This window comes from Nerophis lumbriciformis, linkage group LG12 (assembly GCF_033978685.3).
Source record: "Nerophis lumbriciformis linkage group LG12, RoL_Nlum_v2.1, whole genome shotgun sequence".
Lineage (NCBI taxonomy): Eukaryota > Metazoa > Chordata > Actinopteri > Syngnathiformes > Syngnathidae > Nerophis > Nerophis lumbriciformis.
This window is the reverse complement of record NC_084559.2, coordinates 38,570,476-38,590,478: the sequence shown is the minus strand read 5'-3', so window position 1 is coordinate 38,590,478 and position 20,003 is coordinate 38,570,476.

The following is a 20,003-nucleotide window of genomic DNA, read 5'->3' as shown; positions in this document are numbered from 1 at the left end:
TGGTGCCTGTCGTGGCGGTAATCCTAGAACCCGCTGGTGGACACCAGCAGTGAGGGATGCCGTCAAGCTGAAGAAAGAGCCTATCGGGTCCTTTTGGCCCATGGGACTCCAGAGGCAGCCGACAGGCCAAGCGAAGTGCGGCTTCAGCGGTCGCAGAGGCAAAAACTCGGACATGGGAGGAGTTTGGAGAAGCCATGGAAAACGACTTCCAGACGGCTTCGAAGCGATTCTGGACCACCATCCGCCGGCTCAAGGGGGGGCAGCAGTGCACTGTAACACCGTGTATGGTGAGGATGGTGCGCTGCTGACCTCTACTGCAGCTGTTATTGATCGGTGGAGGGAATACTTCGAAGACCTCCTTAATCCCACCAACATGTCTTCCTATGAGGAAGCAGTGCCTGGGGAATCTGTGGTGGGCTCTCCTATTTCTGGGGCTGAGGATGCCAAGGTAGTTAAAAAGCTCCTCAATGGCAACGCCCTGGGGGTGGATGAGATCCGTCCGGAGTTCCTTAAGGCTCTGGATGCTGTGGGGCCAGAAGTACCGCCCCCGATGTCCGGCGTGGACATCGGGGGCGGTACTTCTGGATTGGGAGACCGGGGTGGTGGTTCCTCTCTTTAAGAAGGGGAACCAGAGGGTGTGTTTCAACTATCGTGAGATCACACTCCTCAGTCTTCCCGGTAAGGTCTATTCATGTGTACTGGAGAAGAGGCTACGCCGGATAGTCAAACCTCGGATTCAGGAGGAACAGTGTGGTTTACGTCCTGGTCGTGGAACTGCGGACCAGCTTTATACTCTCGGCAGGGTCCTTGAGGGTGCATGTGAGTTTGCCCAACCAGTCTACATGTGCTTTATGGACTTGGAGAAGGCATTCGACCATTTACCCCTGGAAGTCCTGTGGAGAGTGCTTAGAGAGTATGGGGTAACGGACTGTCTTATTGCGGCGGTTTGCTCCCTTTGCAAGAGTCAGAGCTTGGTCCGCATTGCCGGCAGTAAGTCGGACCCGTTTCCAGTGAGGGTTGGACTCCGCCAAGGCTGCCCTTTGTCACCGATTCTGTTCATAACCTTTATGGACAGAATTCTAGGCTGGTTTGGGGTGCCATGTCATCTGCTAGTGTCGGTCCACTCTGTTTCCTGAGATCCAGGGTCAACGCAGCCGTCTACCAGCAAGTTTTAGAGCACTTCATGCTTCCTGCTGCTGACCTGCTCTATGGAGATGGAGATTTCAAGTTCCAACAGGACTTGGCGCCTGCACACAGCGCAAAATCTACCCGTGCCTGGTTTACGGACCATGGTATTTCTGTTCTAAATTGGCCCGCCAACTCCCCTGACCTTAGCCCCATAGAAAATCTGTGGGGTATTGTGAAAAGGAAGATGCAGAATGCCAGAAACAAAAACGCAGAAGAGTTGAAGGCCACTATCAGAGCAACCTGGGCTCTCATAACACCTGAGCAGTGCCAGAAACTCATCGACTCCATGCCACACCGCATTAACGCAGTAATTGAGGCAAAAGGAGCTCCAACCAAGTATTGAGTATTGTACATGCTCATATTTTTCATTTTCATACTTTTCAGTTGGCCAACATTTCTAAAAATCCCTTTTTTGTATTAGCCTTAAGTAATATTCTAATTTTGTGACACACGGAATTTTGGATTTTCATTTGTTGCTACTTCAAATCATCAAAATTAAATGAAATAAACATTTGAATGCATCAGTCTGTGTGCAATGAATAAATATAATGTACAAGTTACACCTTTTGAATGCAATTACTGAAATAAATCAAGTTTTTCAAAATATTCTAATTTACTGGCTTTTACCTGTATATATATGTCTTATATCTCCTGATGATTGAGGGAACCCCTCATGAAACAGGCCTGTAGAGATGAAGTAGTCTTGTGATTTTTTCCCCACACATACATATATATATATATATATATATATATCTAGAATTCACTGAAAGTCAAGTTTTTTTATATATGTGTATATATATATATATATATATATATATATATATATGAAATACTTGACTTGGTGAATTCTAGCTCTAAATATACTCCTCCCCTCTTAACCACACCCCCAACCACGCCCCCACCCCACCCCCGACCATGCCTTCCTCACCCCCACCTCCTGAAATCGGAGGTCTCAATGTTGGCAAGTATGAGTTTAGGAGTTATGTTTAAATAACTGTCATAGTGAGTGTCATATTGTCATTTTGAGTAAAAAAAACTAACTTGTGTCTTTGCAAACCTCACAAAAGAAAAAGTTTCTAATAAAAATCACAAAGATACATTTCTTCACGCATTATTAGACATTTTTCATGTGTGGTTTAGGAGTTATGTTTAAATAACTGTCATATTGAGTGAGGCAGTTATACTGTCATTATGTGTAAAACCTAATTTTGTATTTGCAAACCTTATAAAAACAACTGATTCTAGTAAAACATAGATTCAATTTTACAGGCATTTTTAGACATTTTACATGTTTGGTTTAGAGTTGTGTTTGAATACATTTGTATTGCTTTTTTCATTAGGGCAAGTCCGACGGGCAGGAGGCCGCGGGGAAGACCCAGGACACATTGGGAAGACTATGTCTCCCGGCTGGGCTGTCGAACGCCTCGGGATCCCCCGAGAAGAGCTGGACGAAGTGGTTGGGGATAGGGAAGTCCGGGCTTCTCTGCTTAGGCTGCTGCCCCTGCAACCGGACCTCGGATAAGCGGAAGAAAATGGATGGATTTAGTATGACAGTTATACTGTCATATTAAGTAAAAAAAAACTAACTTACAAAATATATTTTTTCTAGTAAATCTAACAAAGATACATTTCTCCAAGCATTATTAGTCATTTTGCATTTGTTGTTTAGGAGTTATGTTTAAATAACTGTCATAGTGAGTAAAACCTAATTTTTGTATTTGCAAAAACCTTACAAAAACAACTGATTCTAGTAAAACTCACATGGATGCAATATTGCAGGCATTTTTAGACATGATGCATGTTTGATTTTGGAGTTGTGTTTATATAACTTTCATATTTAGTATTACAGTAATACTGTCATATTGAGTAATAAAAACTAACTTGTGTCTTTACAAACCTTACAAAATGTTTTTTTTCCTGAAAAACTCACAAAGAGACATTTCTCCAGGCATTATTAGCCATTTGGCATGTGTGGTTTAGGAGTTATGTTTAAATAACTGTCAGATTGAGTGTGACATTATACTGTGAGTAAAACCCATATTTTGTATTTGCAAACCTTACAAAAACAACTGATTCTAGTAAAACTCACATGGATACAAAATTACACTAGGCCACCTACTCAGTGGCCTAGTGGTTAGAGTGTCCGTCCTGGGATCGGTAGGTTGGGAGTTCAAACCCCGAGTCATACCAAAGACTAAAAAAATGGGACCCATTACCTCCCTGCTTGGCACTCAGCATCAAGGGTTGGAATTGGGGGTTAAATCACCAAAATGATTCCCGGGCGCGGCCACCGCTGCTACCCACTGCTCCCCTCACCTCCAGGGGGTGATCAAGGGTGATGGGTCAAATGCAGAGAATAATTTCGCCACACCTAGTGTGTGTGTGACAATCATTGGTACTTTAACTTTTTAACTTTTAAATTACAGGCATTTTTAGAGATAAAGCATGTTTGGTTTTGGAGTTATGTTTATATAACTTTCATGTTTAGTATGACAGTAACACTGTCATATTGAGTAAAAAAAACTAACTTGTGTCGGTACAAACATTACGAAATATTTTTTTTCCAGTAAAACTCACAAAGAGACATTTCTCCAGGCATTAATAGCCATTGTGCATGTGTGGTTTAGGAGTTATGTTTAAATAGATGTCAAATTGAATGTGGCAGTTATACTGTCATTATGAGTGAAACCTAATGTTTGTAATTGTAAACCTTACCAAAATACCTGATTCTGGTAAAACTCACATAGATTCAATATTACATGCATTTTAGACGGATTGCATGTTTGGTTTTGGAGTTTTGATTATACAACTTTCATATTTAGTATGACAGTTATTCTGTATATTACCATTGAGTAAAAAAAAACCTAACTTGTGTCTTTGCAAACCTTACAAAAGATCGTTATTCTAGTAAAGACTAAGACTTAGACTTTCTTTTTATTGTCATTCAAATTTGAACTTTACAGCACAGATAAGAACGAAATGTCGTAGTGCAGGATAAAAAAGCAATAAGGTGCATATTTCGATACATAAATATATATAAATAATATATAAATACTATATATATATATATATATATATATATATATATATATATATATATATATATATATATATATATATATATATACATATATATATATATATAATAAATAAATATATATAAATATATAAAAAATAGATAAATAGTGTAGATAAATATATTGCACTTTTTCCACATGCGCCCACGTTTATGGGTGTATGTTATATTTTTTATTTCATTCCAGCGAGTTAATTCATTTTGAGGGGAGTTGAGGAGATAATTTAATTATGATGCGTTCAAGAGTCTTACGGCCTGAGGGAAGAAGCTGCTACAGAAGCTTCGGAGGCTGCGGAACATCTTTCTAGAGTCCAGCAGTGAAAACTGTCCTTGGTGGGGGTGGGAGGAGTCTTTGCAAATTTTCTGAGCCCTGGTCAGGCAGCACTTTTTGCGATCTCCTGGATAGGAGGAAGAGGAGTCCTGATGATCTTTTCCGCCGTCCTCACCACTCTCTGGAGATACTTCCAGTCTGAGGCACTGCAGGCTCCAGTCCAGACAGAGATGCTGTTGGTCAGAAGGCTCGCTATAACAACGATACATCTCTCCAAGCATTATTAGCTATTTTGCATTTGTTGTTTAGGAGTTATGTTTAAATAACTGTCAAAGTAAATAAAACCTAATTTTGGTATTTGAAAACCTTACAAAAACAACTGATTCTAGTAAAACTCACACAGATACAATATTACAGGCATTTTTAAACATAACGTATTTTCCGCACCATAAGGCGCCCTGGGTTATAAGCCGCGCCTTCAATGAACGGCATATTTCAAAACTTTGTCCACCTATAAGCCGCCCCGTGTTGTAAGCCGCATCTAACTGCGCTAAAGGAATGTCAAAAAAACAGTCAAATAGGTCAGTCAAACTTTAATAATATATTAAAACCAGCGTGATGTGGGCGCGCATGGAATCGTATATCAACATGGACGAAGCTGCGTGAAAAAAGCCACCCGGCCTCTTCGCGTAAACTTAAACTTACCTTAACCACTCGCTCATCTTTTCTTCATCCATCCCTTCGAGTTAGCTTTTATGATGACGCCGGCTGGAAAGGTCTCTTTTGGCAAGGTCTTCCTTTTGAATATCACCATGGGTGGAAGTTTCTGGCCATTAGCATGGCAAGCTAGAACCACAGTGAAGGATGACTTCTCATTCCCTGTGGTGCGAATATTCACCGTACGTGCTCCCGTTGTATCCACAGTGCGGTTCACAGGAATATCAGTTGCTGTGAAATAGTAATCCGTGTGCGGATGGAGAGATTGCGTCTTTTCATGAACCGGATCCCTGTCGTTTAGTAGGAGCCATTTTGTGGTCTTTACAGATGTAAACACACAAAGGAAATGAAACGTACCGTACGGTAATATCCGCGCGCTTTTTCTTATTCTACGCGGGCGGGTGGTTGCTTACAGTAGAAGAAGAAGCGCTTCCTGTTCTATGGGGGCGGGTGCTTACCTTGGCGGTTGCTTGCGTAGAAGAAGAAGCGCTTCCTGTTCTACCGGGAAAAAAGATGGCGGCTGTTTACCGTAGTTACGAGACCGAAACTTTATGAAAATAAATCTTAATATTTATCCATATATAAAGCGCACCGGGTTATAAGGCGCACTGTCAGCTTTTGAGAAAATTTGTGGTTTTTAGGTGCGCCTTATAGTGCGGAAAATACGGTAATACATGTTTGGTTTTGGAGTAATGTTTGGCGCAGTGGAAGAATGGCCGTGCGCGACCCGAGGGTCCCTGGTTCAATCCCCACCTAGTACCAACCTCGTCATGTCCGTTGTGTCCTGAGCAAGACACTTCACCCTTGCTCCTGATGGGTGCTGTTTAGCGCCTTGCATGGCAGCTCCCTCCATCAGTGTGTGATGGGTAAATGTGGAAGTAGTGTCAAAGCGCTTTGAGTACCTTGAAGGTAGAAAAGCGCTATACAAGTACAACCCATTTATTTATTTATTTATTTATATATAGTATGACAGCTATACTGTTATATTGAGTAAAAAAAACTAACTTGTGTCTTTACAAACCTTACACAATATATTTTTTCTAGTAAAACTCACAAAGAGACATTTCCCCAGGTATTATTAGCCATTGTGCATGTGTGGTTTAGGAGTTATGTTTAAATAAATGTCAAATTGAATGTGGCAGGTATACTGTCATGAGTAAAACCTAATTTTTGTAATTGTAAACCTTACCAAAATACCTGATTCTGGTAAAACTCACATAGATTGAATATTACATGCATTTTTAGACGGATTGCTTGTTTGGTTTTGGAGTTATGTTTTTACAACTTTCATATTTAGTATGACAGTTATACTGTCATATTGAGTAAAAAAAACAAAACTAACTTGCATCTTTGCAAACCTTACAAAAGATCATTATTCTGGTAAAGACTTAGACTTTCTTTTTATTGTCATTCAAATTTGAACTTTACAGCATGGATAACACAATTTCGTTACATAAGCTCATGGTAGTGCAGGATAAAAAAGCAATAAGGTGCATATATAAATAAATAAATATAAATAATATATAAATATACATATAAAATAAATAAATATACTTAAATATATATAAATAAATAAAAAGATTACTGTGCAGATAAATATATTGCACTTTTTCCACATGCGCCCATGGGTGTATGTTATATTGTTTTTTTTTTATTCCAGCGAGTTAATCCATTTTGAGGGGAGTTGAGGGGATAATTTAATTATAATGCGTTCAAGAGTCTTACGGCCTGAGGGAAGAAGCTGGAGGTTCTGCTTCGGAGGCTGCGGAACCTCTTTCTAGAGTCCAGCAGTGAAAACAGTCCTTGGTGGGGGTGGGAGGAGTCTTTGCAAATTTTCTGAGCTCTGGTCAGGCAGCGCTTTTTGCGATCTCCTGGATAGGAGGAAGAGGATTCCTGAAGATCTTTTCCGCCGTCCTCACCACTCTCTGGAGAGACTTCCAGTCTGAGGCACTGCAGGCTCCAGTCCAGACAGAGATGCTGTTGGTCAGCAGGCTCTCTATAACAAAGATACAGTTCTCCAAGCATTATTAGCTATTTGCATTTGTTGTTTAGGATTTATGTTTAAATAACTGTCATAGTGAGTAAAACCTAAATTTTGTATTTGCAAACCTTACAAAAACAATTGATTCTGGTAAAACTCACAGATACAATATCACAGGCATTTTTAGACATAATGCATGTTTGGTTTTGGAGTTGTGTTTATATAACTTTCATATTTAGTATTACAGTAATACTGTCATATTGAGTAAAAAAAAACAACTAACTTGTGTCTTTACAAACCTTACAAAATATTTTTCCCAGTAAAACTCAAAGATACATTTCTACAGGCATTACTGGCCATTTTGCATGTGCGGTTTAGGATTTATGTTTAAATAACTGTCATATTGAGTGTGACAGTAAAGTCATAGTGAGTAAAACAAACTAACTTGTGTCTTTGCAATGCTTACAAAAGAAAATGTTACTAGTAAAACTCACAAAAGATACATTTCTTCATGCATTATTAGAAAATGTTCATGTGTAGTTTAGGAGTTATGTTTTAATAACTGTCAAATTGAGTGTGGCAGTTATACTGTCATTAAGTGTTAAACCTAATTTTTGTATTTGCAAACCTTACAAAAACAACTGATTCTAGTAAAACTCACATAGATTCAATATTGCAGGCATTTTAGACATTTCACATGTTTGGTTTAGGAGTTGTGTTTGAATACATTTTAATTGTTTTTTTTGTTAGGGCAAGTCCGACCGGCAGGAGGCCACGGGGAAGCCCCAGGACACATTGGGAAGACTATGTCAGCCGGCTTGCCTGGGAACGCTTCGGGATCCCCCGAGAAGAGCTGGACAAAGTGGCAGGGGAGAGGAAAGTCTGGGCTTCTCTGCTTAGGCTGCTGCCCCCGCAACCCGACCTCGGATAAGCGGAAGAAAATGGATACATTTAGTATGACAGTTATACTATTATATTGAGTAAAAAAAACTAACTTGTGTCTTTAAAAAACCTTACAATTTATATGTTTTCTAGTAAAACTCACAAAGATACATCTCCAGGCATTATAAGCCATTTTGCATTTGGTTTAGGGGTTATGTTTAAATAACTGCCATATTGAATGTGGCAGTTATACTGTCATTATGAGTAAAACCTAATTTTTGTAATTGTAAACCTTACCAAAATACCTGATTCTGGCAAAACTCACATAGATTCAATATTACAGGCATTTTTAGACGGATTGCATGTGTATTTTTGAAATTATGTTCATACAACTTTCTTATTTAGTATGACAGTGAAACTATCATATTGAGTAAAAAAAAACTAACTTGTGTCTTTGCAAACCTTACAAAAGAACATTTTAGTAAAACTCAAAGATACATCTCCAGGCATTATTAGTCATTTTGCATTTGTTGTTTAGGAGTTATGTTTAAATAACTGTCATATTAAATGTAACAGTATACTCTCATATAGAGTAAAACCTAATTTTTGTATTTGCAAACCTTACAAAAACAACTGATTCTAGTAAAATTCACATGCATTCAATATTACAGTTATTTTTAGACATTTTGCCTGTTTGGTTTAGAAATTATGATGGAATACATTTGTATTGCTTTTTTCGCATTATCTCAGGATTTTAGGAATATTACTGTCATATTGAGTAAAAAACTACTTTTTGTGTTTGCAAGCCTTAAAAAAGCATATGTTTCGAGTAAAACTCACAATAATGCATTATTTCAGGCAATATTAGCTCATTTTTATGTGTAGTTTAGGAGTTATGTTTATTTACTGTCATATTGAGTGTACATTGTCATGGTGAAAAAAAACTATTTTTTTTATTTGCAAAAATTTCAAACACAACCGATTCTAGTAAAACTCACATGCATTCAATATTACAGTTATTTTTAGACATTTTGCCTGTTTGGTTTAGAAATTATGATGGAATACATTGTATTGCTTTTGTCGCATTATCTCAGGATTTTAGGAATATTACTGTCATATTGAATAAAAAACTACTTTTTGTGTTTGCAAGCCTTAAAAAAGTATATGTTTCGAGTAAAACTCACAATATTGCATTATTTCAGGCAATATTAGCTCATTTTTATGTGTAGTTTAGGAGTTATGTTTATTTACTGTCATATTGAGTGTACATTGTCATGGTGAAAAAAAAACTAATTTTTTTATTTGCAAAAATTTCAAACACAACCGATTCTAGTAAAACTCACATGGATTCAATATTACAGGCATTTTCCCACATTTTGCATGTTTGATTTAGGAAATATGATTGAATATATTTTCATTGCTTTTTTCGCATTATATCAGGATTTTAGGAATATTACTGTCATATTGAGTAAAAAACTACTTTTTGTGTTTGCAAGATTTGAAAAAGCATATGTTTCGAGTAAAACTCCGTAGAATGCATTATTTGAGGTATCATTAGCCATTTTGCATGTGTAGTTAGGAGTTATTTTTAAATAACTGTCATATTGAGTGTGACAGTATACTGTCATAGTGAGTAATACTTAATTTTTGTATTTGCAAACCTTATAAAAACAACTGATTCTAGTAAAACTCACATGGATTTAATATTACAGGCATTTTTAGACATTTTGCTTTGTTGGTTTAGGAATTATGTTGGAATACATTTTTTTTGCTTTTTTCGCATTATCTCAGGATTTTAAGAACATTACTGTCACATTGAGTAAAAAACTACTTTTTGTGTTTGCAAGCCTTAAAAAAGCATATGTTTCGAGTAAAACTCATAATAATGCATTATTTCAGGCAATATTAGCTAATTTTTATGTGTCGTTTAGGAGTTATGTTTATTTACTGTCATATTGAGTGTACATTGTCATGGTGAAAAAAACCTAATTTTTGTTTTTGCAGACTTTACTAAAACAACTGATTCTAGTAAAACTCACATGGATTCAATAATACAGGCATTTTTACACATTTTGCATGTTTAGTTTAGAAATTATGATTGAATACATTTTTATTGCTTTTTTCGCATTATCTCAGGATTTTAAGAACTTTACTGTCATTTTGAGTAAAAAAATACTTTTTGTGTTTGCAAGCCTTAAGAAAGCATATGTTTTGAGGAAAACTCCCAAGGATCCATTATTTCAAAATTGTCATATTGAGTGTGACAGTTTACTTTCATAAAGAGTAAAACCTAATTTTTGCTTTTGCAAACCTTACTAAAACAACTGATTCTAGTGAAACTCACAAGGATATAATATTACAGGCATTTTTAGACATTTTGCATTGTTGGTTTAGGAATTATGTTGGAATACATTTTTATTGCTTTTTTCGCATTATCTCAGAATTTTAAGAACATTACTGTCATATTGAGTAAAAAAAATACTTTTTGTGTTTGCAAGCCTTAAGAAAGCATATGTTTCAAGGAAAACTCCCAAGGATCCATTTTGTCAAACATTATTAGCCATTTTGCATGAGTAGTTTAGGAGTTATGATTAAAAAACTGTCATATTGAGTGTGACAGTTTACTTTCCTAAAGAGTAAAACCTAATTTTTGTTTTTGCAAACCTTACTAAAACAACTGATTCTAGTAAAACTCACATGGATATAATATTACAGAATTTTTTAGACATTTCGCATTGTTGGTTTAGGAATTATGTTGGAATACATTTATTGCTTTTTTTCGCATTATCTCAGATTTTTAAGAACATTACTGTCATATTGAGTAAAAAACTAGTTTTTGTGTTTGCAAGCCTTAAAAAAGCATATGTTTCGAGTAAAACTCACAAGAATGCATTATTTCAGGCAATATTAGCTCATTTTTAAGTGTAGTTTAGGAGTTATGTTTAATTTACTGTCATATTGAGTGTACATTGTCATGGTGAAAAAAACCCACTTTTTCTAATTGCAAACCTTTCAAACACAACTGATTCTAGTAAAACATACATTGATTCAATATTACAGGCATTTTTACACATTTTGCATGTTTGGTTTAGGAATTATAATGGAATACATTTTTTTTTGCTTTTTTCGTAATTATCTCAGGATTTTAAGAACATTACTGTCATATTGAGTAAAAAACTACTTTTTGTGTTTGCAAGATTTAAAAAAGCATATGTTTCGAGGAAAACTCCTAAGGATGCATTATTTCAGGCATAAATAGCCATTTTGCTTGTGTGGATTAGGAGTTTTTAAATAACTGTCGTATTGCGTGTGGCTGTTAGTTACCTATTTTTTTGTATTTTTAAACCTTAAAACCTCCTGATTCTAGTAAAATTCACAAAGATACAATATTACAGGCATTTTTAGACATAATGCAGGTTTGGTTTTGGAGTTAGGTTTATAACTTTTCATATTTACTATGACAGTTATACTGTCATATTAAGTAAAAAAAAAAAAAAGACTTGTGTCTTTGCAAACCTTACAAAATATTTTTTTCCAGTAAAACTCACAAAGATACATTTCTCTTATTAGCCATTTTGCATGTGTGGTTTCGGAATTATGTTTAAATAACTGTCAGATACAGAGACAGAGACAGTATACATGGGGAAGGCGTGGCGCAGTTGGGAGAGTGGCCGTTCCAGCAACCTGAGGGTTCTTGGTTCGATCCCCACCTTCTACCAACCTCGTCACGTCCGTTGTGTCCTTGAGGGAGACACTTTACCCTTGCTCCTGATGGGTTGTGGTTAGGGCCTTGCATGCCAGCTTCCGCCATCAGTGTGTGAATGTGTGTGTGAATGGATGAATGTAAAAATAGTGTCAAAGCGCTTTGTGTACCTTGAAGGTAGAAAAGCGCTATACAAGTATAGCCCATTTACCATAGTGAGTAAAACCAAATGTTTGTATTTACAAACCTTACAAAAACAACCCATTCTAGTAAAAGTCACACAGATACAATATTGTAGGCATTTTTAGACATAATGCATGTTTGGTTTTGGAGTTATGTTTATATATCCTCCTTTCTGAGCCGCCACCTTATCGTGGTAGAGGAGTTTGCGGGGCCCACTGATCCTAGGAGCTATGCTGTCTGTGGGCTTCTATGCCCCCTCGTAGGCTCTCCCAAGACAAATAGGTCCTAGGTGAGGGATCAGACAAAGAGCAGCTCAAAGACCTTTATGAAAAGTACAAATCGAGGTCCTAGAGTTTTCCTCGCCCGGACGCGGGTCACCGTGGCTCCCCTGTGGAGCCAGGCCCAGAGGTGGGGCACGATGGCGAGCGCCTGTTGGCTGGCTCAGCTCAATGAAGCAACGTGGTTCCCTCCACCAATGGGCTCACCACTCATGGCCTGGGTTATAGAGGTCGGGTGCTGAGCGGCAGCCGAAGGCAGGGCACTTGGCGGTCCGATCATCGGCTACATAAGCTAGCTCTTCTGACGTGAAATTAAAAGTTAAAGTTAAAGTACCAATGATTGTCACACACACACACTAGGTGTGGCGAGATTATTCTCTGCATTTGACCCATCACCCTTGATCACCCCCTGGGAGGTGAGGGGAGCAGTGGGCAGCAGCGGTGGCCGCGCCCGGGAATCATTTTTGGTGATTTAACGCCCAATTCCAACCCTTGATGCTGAGTGCCAAGCAGGGAGGTAATGGGTCCCATTTTTATAGTCTTTGGTATGACTCGGCCGGGGTTTGAACTCACAACCTACCGATCTCAGGGCGGACACTCTAACCACTAGGCCACTGAGTAGGTTGCTAGGCCACTAAATGTCACCTCGCTGGGAGTGAAGGAGCCTGAGCTGATGTGCGAGGTGGAGAAGTTCCGGCTAGATATAGTTGGACTCACTTCGACGCACAGGAACCTGTTCTCTCGAGAGGGGCTGGACTCTCTTCCACTATGGCGTTGCAAGCAATGAGAGGCTGGGGTGGCAATTCTTGTTGTCCCCCCCGGCTCAAAGACAAGAGTATGGGGTATCGGACTGTCTGATTGTGGCGGGTCGCTCCCTGTATGATCAGTGTAGGGCAGCCTTGGTCCGCCAAGGCTGCCCTTTGTCACCGATTCTGTTGTTAACTTTTATGGACAGAATTGCAGTCATGGCGTTGAGGGGATCCGGTTTGGTGGTTGCAGGATTAGGTCTCTGCTTTTTGCAGTTGATGTGGTCCTGATGGCTTCAACTGGCCAGGATCTCCAGCTCTCATTGGATGGCCGAGTATGAAGCGACTGGGATGAGAATCAGCACCTCCAAGTCCGAGTCCATGGTTCTCGCCCGGTAAAGGGTGGGGTGCCATTTCCAGGTTGAGGAGGCGATGGCACATACTAGATGGCCCCAAGTGGAGGAGTTCAAGTACCTAAGAGTCTTGTTCACGAGTGAGGGAAGAGTGGATCATGAGATCCACAGGCGGATCGGCGCGGCGTCTTCAGTAATGAGGACGCTATATCGATCCATTGTGGTGAAGAAGGAGCTGAGCCAGAATTAAAAGCTCTAAATTTACCGGTCGATCTACATTCTCATCCTGCACCTATGGTCATGGTTATGACCGAAAAGACAAGATCCCGGGTACAAGCGGCCAAATTGAGTTTCCTCCGCCGGGTGGCGGGTCTCTCCCTTAGAGATAGGATAAGAAGCTCTGTCATCCTGGAGGAACTCAGAGTAAAGCGCTGCTCCTCCACATTGAGAGGAGCCAGATGAGGTGGTTCGGGCATGTGCTCAGGATGCCACCCGAACGCCTCCCGAGGGAGGTGTTTAGGGCAAGTCCGACCGGCAGGAGGCCACGGGGAAGACCCAGGACACATTGGGAAGATTATGTCTCCCGGCTGGCCTGGGAACGCCTCAAGATCCCCCGAGAAGAGCTGGAAGAAGTGGCTTGGGAGAGGGAAGTCTGGGCTTCTCTGTTTAGGCTGCTGCCCCCGCAACCCGACCTCGGTTAAGCGGAAGAAAATGGATGGATTTAGTAACGACAACAAAAAATGCCCATCCATCCATTTTCTACCGCTTATTCCCTTTTGGGGTGGCAGGGGGCGCTGGAGCCTATCTCAGCTACAATCGGGCGGAAGGCGGGGTACACCCGCCACCTCATCGCAAAAAATGATTCTAGTAAAACTCACATTGATACAATTTTACAGGTATTTTTAGACATATTGCATGTTTGGTTTTGGAATTATGTTTATATAACTTTCATATGTATTAGACAGTCATACTGTCATCTTGAGTAAAACTAACTTGTGTCTTTACAAACATTACAAACTATGTTTTTCCAGTAAAACTCACAAAAATAATGTTTTCCAGGCATTATTAGACATTTTTCATGTGTGGTTTAGGAAATATGTTTAAATAACTGTCATATTGAATGTGGCAGTTATACTGTTATTATGTGTAAAACCAAATTTTTGTATTTGCAAACCTTACAAAAACAACTGATTCTACTAAAACTCACATAGATTCAATATTACAGGCATTTTTAGACATTTCACATGTTTGAATACATTTTTATTGCTTTTTTCGTTAGGGCAAGTCCGATCGGCAGGAGGCCACGGGGAAGACCCAGGACACATTGGGAAGACTATGTCTCAGGCTGGCCTGGGAACGCCTCGGGATCCCCCGAGAAGAGCTGGACAAAGTGGTTGGGGCTTCTCTGCTTAGGCTGCTGCCCCCGCAACCCGACCTCGGATAAGCGGAAGAAAATGGATGGATTTAGTATGACAGTTATACTGTCATATTGAGTAAAAAAACTATTTTTCATAGATTCAATATTACAGGCATCTTTAGATGGATTGCATGTTTGGTTTTGGAGATATGTTTATACAACTTTCATATTTAGTATGACAGTTATACTGTCATATTGAGTAAAAAAAAAAAAACTTGTGTCTGCAAACCTTACAAAAGATTATTATTCTAGTAAAACTAACAAAGATACATTTTTCCAAGCATTATTAGCATTTGTTGTTTTGGAGTTATAATGCTTGCGTTGAGAGGCGACGGGCTCGGGTGGCAATTCTTGTTGCCCCCCGGCTCAAAGCCTGCACGTTGGAGTTCAATCCAGTGGACCAGTGGGTAGCTTTCCTCCGCCTTCGGGTGGGGGGACGGGTCCTGACTGTTGTTTGGCCTTACGCGCCAAACGGCAGCTCAGAGTACTCACCCTTTTTGGATTCACTCGACGGAGTACTGGAAAGTGCTCCACCGGGTGATTCCCTCGTTCTACTGGGGGCCTTCAACGCTCATCTTGGCAACAACAGTGAAACCTGGAGAGGCGTGATTGGGAAGAATGGCCGCCCGGATCTGAACCCGAGTGGTGTTTTGTTATTGGACTTTTCTGCTCGTCACAGATTGTCAATAACAAACACCAAGTTCAAACATAAGGGTGTCCATATGTGCACTTGGCACCAGGACACCCCAGGCCGCAGTTCCATGATCGATTTTGTAGTTGTGTCATCGGATTTGCGGTCTCATGTTTTGGACACTCGGGTGAAGAGAGGGGCGGAGCTTTCTACCGATCACCACCTGGTGGTGAGTTGGCTGCGATGGTGGGGGAGGATGCCTGACAGACCTGGCAGGCCCAAACGCATTGTGAGGGTTTGCTGGGAACGCCTCCGGATGAACTTTGAACATGTCACGAGGGAGGCGCTGGACATTGAGTCTGAGTGGACCATGTTCCGTGCCTCTCTTGTCGAGCCGGCTGATTGGAGCTGTGGCCGCAAGGAGTTTGGTGCCTGTCGTGGCGGTAATCCTAGAACCCGCTGGTGGACACCAGCAGTGAGGGATGCCGTCAAGCTGAAGAAAGAGCCTATCGGGTCCTTTTGGCTCATGGGACTCCAGAGGCAGCCGACAGGCCAAGCGAAGTGCGACTTCAGCGGTCGCAGAGGCAAAAACTCGGACATGGGAGGAGTTTGGATAAGCCAAGGAAAACGACTTCCAGACGGCTTCGAAGCGATTCTGGACCACCATCAGCCGGCTCAAGGGGGGGAGCAGTGCACTGTAACACCAGTATGGTGAGGATGGTGCGCTGCTGACCTCTACTGCAGCTGTTATTGATCGGTGGAGGGAATACTTCGAAGACCTCCTTAATCCCACCAACATGTCTTCCTATGAGGAAGCAGTGCCTGGGGAATCTGTGGTGGGCTCTCCTATTTCTGGGGCTGAGGATGCCAAGGTAGTTAAAAAGCTCCTCAATGGCAACGCCCTGGGGGTGGATGAGATCCGTCCAGAGTTCCTTAAGGCTCTGGATGCTGTGGGGCTGTCTTGGTTGACAAGACTCTGCAACATCGCGTGGACATCGGGGGCGGTACTTCTGGATTGGGAGACCGGGGTGGTGGTTCCTCTCTTAAAGAAGGGGAACCAGAGGGTGTGTTTCAACTATCGTGAGATCACACTCCTCAGTCTTCCCGGTAAGGTCTATTCATGTGTACTGGAGAAGAGGCTACGCCGGATAGTCGAACCTCGGATTCAGGAGGAACAGTGTGGTTTACGTCCTGGTCGTGGAACTGCGGACCAGCTTTATACTCTCGGCAGGGTCCTTGAGGGTGCATGGGAGTTTGTGCTTTATGGACTTGGAGAAGGCATTCGACCATTTACCCCTGGAAGTCCTGTGGGGAGTGCTTAGAGAGTATGGGGTAACGGACTGTCTTATTGTGGCGGTTCGCTCCCTTTGCAAGAGTCAGAGCTTGGTCCGCATTGCCGGCAGTAAGTCGGACCCGTTTCCAGTGAGGGTTGGACTCCGCCAAGGCTGCCCTTTGTCTACGATTCTGTTCATAACCTTTATGGACAGAATTTCTAGGCGCAGTCAGGGCGTTGAGAGGATCCGGTTTGGTGTCTGCAGGATTAGGTCTCTGCTATTTGCAGATGATGTGGTCCTGATGGCTTCATCTGGCCAAGATCTTCAGCCCTCACTGGATCGGTTCGCAGACGAGTGTGAAGTGACTGGGATGTGAATCAGCACCTCCAAGTTCGAGTCCATGGTTCTCGCCCGGAAAAGGGTGGAGTGCCATCTCCGGGTTGGGGAGGAGATCTTGCCCCAAGTGGAGGAGTTCAAGGACCTCAGAGTCTTGTTCACGAGTGAGGGAAGAGTGGATCGTGAGATCGACAGGCGGAACGGTGCGGCGTCTTCAGTAATGCGGACGCTGTATTGATCCGTTGTGGTGAAGAAGGAGCTGAGCCGGAAGGCAAAGCTCTCGATTTACCGGTCGATCTACGTTCCCATCCTCACCTAAGGACAAAATCACGGGTACAAGCGGCCGAAATGAGTTTCCTCCGCCGGATGGCAGGGCTCTCCCTTAGAGATAGGGTGAGAAGCTCTGTCATCCGGGAGGAGCTCAAAGTAAAGCCATTGCTCCTCCATTTCGAGAGGAGCCAGATGAGGTGGTTCGGGCATCTGGTCAGGATGCCACCCGAACGCCTCCCTAGGGAGGTGTTTCGGGCACGTCCGACCGGTAGGAGGCCCAGGAAGACCCAGGAAACGGGGAAGCTTATCTCTCCCGGCTGGCCTGGGAACGCCCCAGGATCCCCCGGGAGGAGCTGGACGAAGTGGCTGGGGAGAGGAAAGTCTGGGCTTCCCTGCTTAGGCTGCAGCCCCCGCGACCCGACCTCGGATAAGCGGAAGAAAATGGATGGCTGGATGGATGGAGTTATGTTTAAATAACTGTCATAAAGAGTAAAACCTCATTTTTGTATTTGTAAACCTTACCAAAACAACTGATTTTAGTAAAACTCACACAGATTCAATATTACAGGCATTTTTAGATATTTTGCTTATTTGGTGTAGGAATTATGATGGAATACATTGTTTTTGCTTATTTCGCATTATCTCAGGATTTTAAGAACTTTACTGTCATATTGAGGAAAACAAATACATTTTGTGTTTGCAAGCCTTAAAAAAGCATATGTTTCGAGTAAAACTCACAAGAATGCCTTATTTCAGGCATTATTAGCCATTTTTTATGTGTAGTTTAGGCATACTTGCCAAGCCTCCTGGATTTTCCAGGAGACTCCCGAAATTCAGCGCCTCTCCCGAAAACCTCCCGGGACAAATTTTCTCCCGAAAATCTCCCGAAATTCAGGCTGATCTGAGTGAGGACAGCCTGTATTCAGGTCTGCTTTCCCACGATATAAACAGCATGCCTGACCAATCACGTTATAACTGTAGAATGATCGAGGGCGAGTTCTTGGTTTCTTATGTGGGTTTATTGTTAGGTAGTTTCAATCACGTCCTCCCAGCGCGGTAACAACACAAAACAACAGCAGTCACGTTTTCGTCTACCGTAAAGCAGTTTGTCTGCCGTAAACAGCAATGTTGTGACACTCTTTAAACAGGGCAATACTGCCATCTACTGTACATGCATATGTGACAATAACATCCAGGGCTTTTAGAGAGTGCAGTGCACAACTGCGCACACAACAAGGAGACAAAGCAGAAGAACGCGGAAGATACAGCCATGGCGACACCGACGACGAGTAAGATGAAGAAACACGCTTATAAGTTCCAAGCTGCAGCTGCGATTGGACCTGGATAGCCTCCGGGAAGAAATAGTGGAATACCAAGTGCTTGGCAGTGAAGATCTTCCTCAGGAAGCAAAGATTGACCGGTTTTTGGCCATGCTCGGGAGGGATGGAAAATTCCAGACTCTCGTGCATTTAATGAAAGCACTTTTGTGCGTGCCACACAGCAATGCATCATCAGAGAGGGTGTTCAGCATGGTTATAAAAATAGTGACAGAGAATAGAACAAGGATGGACAATTCAACCCTTAACTCAACAATGAGTAGATGAGTGTTATGTGTGTGTATATGTGTAAATAAATGAAAACTGAAATTCAAGCATTTATTTTATATATATATATATATATATATATATATATATATATATATATATATATGTCTTATATCTCCTGATGATTGAGGTAACCCCTCATGAAACAGGCCTGTCGAGATGAAGTAGTCTTGTGATTTTTTTCCCCACACATACATATATATATATAGCTAGAATTCACTGAAAGTCAAGATTTTTTTTATATATGTGTGTATATATATATATATATATATATATATATATATATATATATATATATATATATGAAAATACTTGACTTAGTGAATTTTAGCTCTAAATATACTCCTCCCCTCTTAACCACGCCCCCACCCCACCCCCGACCATGCCTTCCCCACCCCCACCTCCTGAAATCGGAGGTCTCAATGTTGGCAAGTATGAGTTTAGGAGTTATGTTTAAATAACTGTCATAGTGAGTGTGGCAGTTACACTGTCATATTGAGTAAAAAAAACAAACTTTTGTCTTTGCAAACCTCACAAAAGAAAACGTTTCTAATAAAAATCACAAAGATACATTTCTTCACGCATTATTAGACATTTTTCATGTGTGGTTTAGGAGTTATGTTTAAATAACTGTCATATTGAGTGTGGCAGTTATACTGTCATTATGTGTAAAACCTAATTTTGTATTAGCCAACCTTATAAAAACAACTGATTCTAGTAAAACATAGATTCAATTTTACAGGCATTTTTAGACATTTTACATGTTTGGTTTAGGAGTTGTGTTAGAATACATTTTTTATTGCTATTTTCGTTAGGGCAAGGCCGACCGGCAGGAGGCCACGGGGAAGACCCAGGACACATTGGGAAGACTATCATTCAAGTACCTTGGGGTGTGGGTGGACAATAAGCTGGACTGGACTGTTAACACAGACCACTTGTACAGGAAAGGACAGAGCTGTACTTCCTGAGGCGGCTGTCCTTTGTCCCACACGCCATTAGACTGTACAACTCTTCTCTGGGGGGAGGGGGGCTACTAGGATGACAGGGGATGCAAATCAATAAGAGTGCAATATTTTTTCAAAACATGGTCACT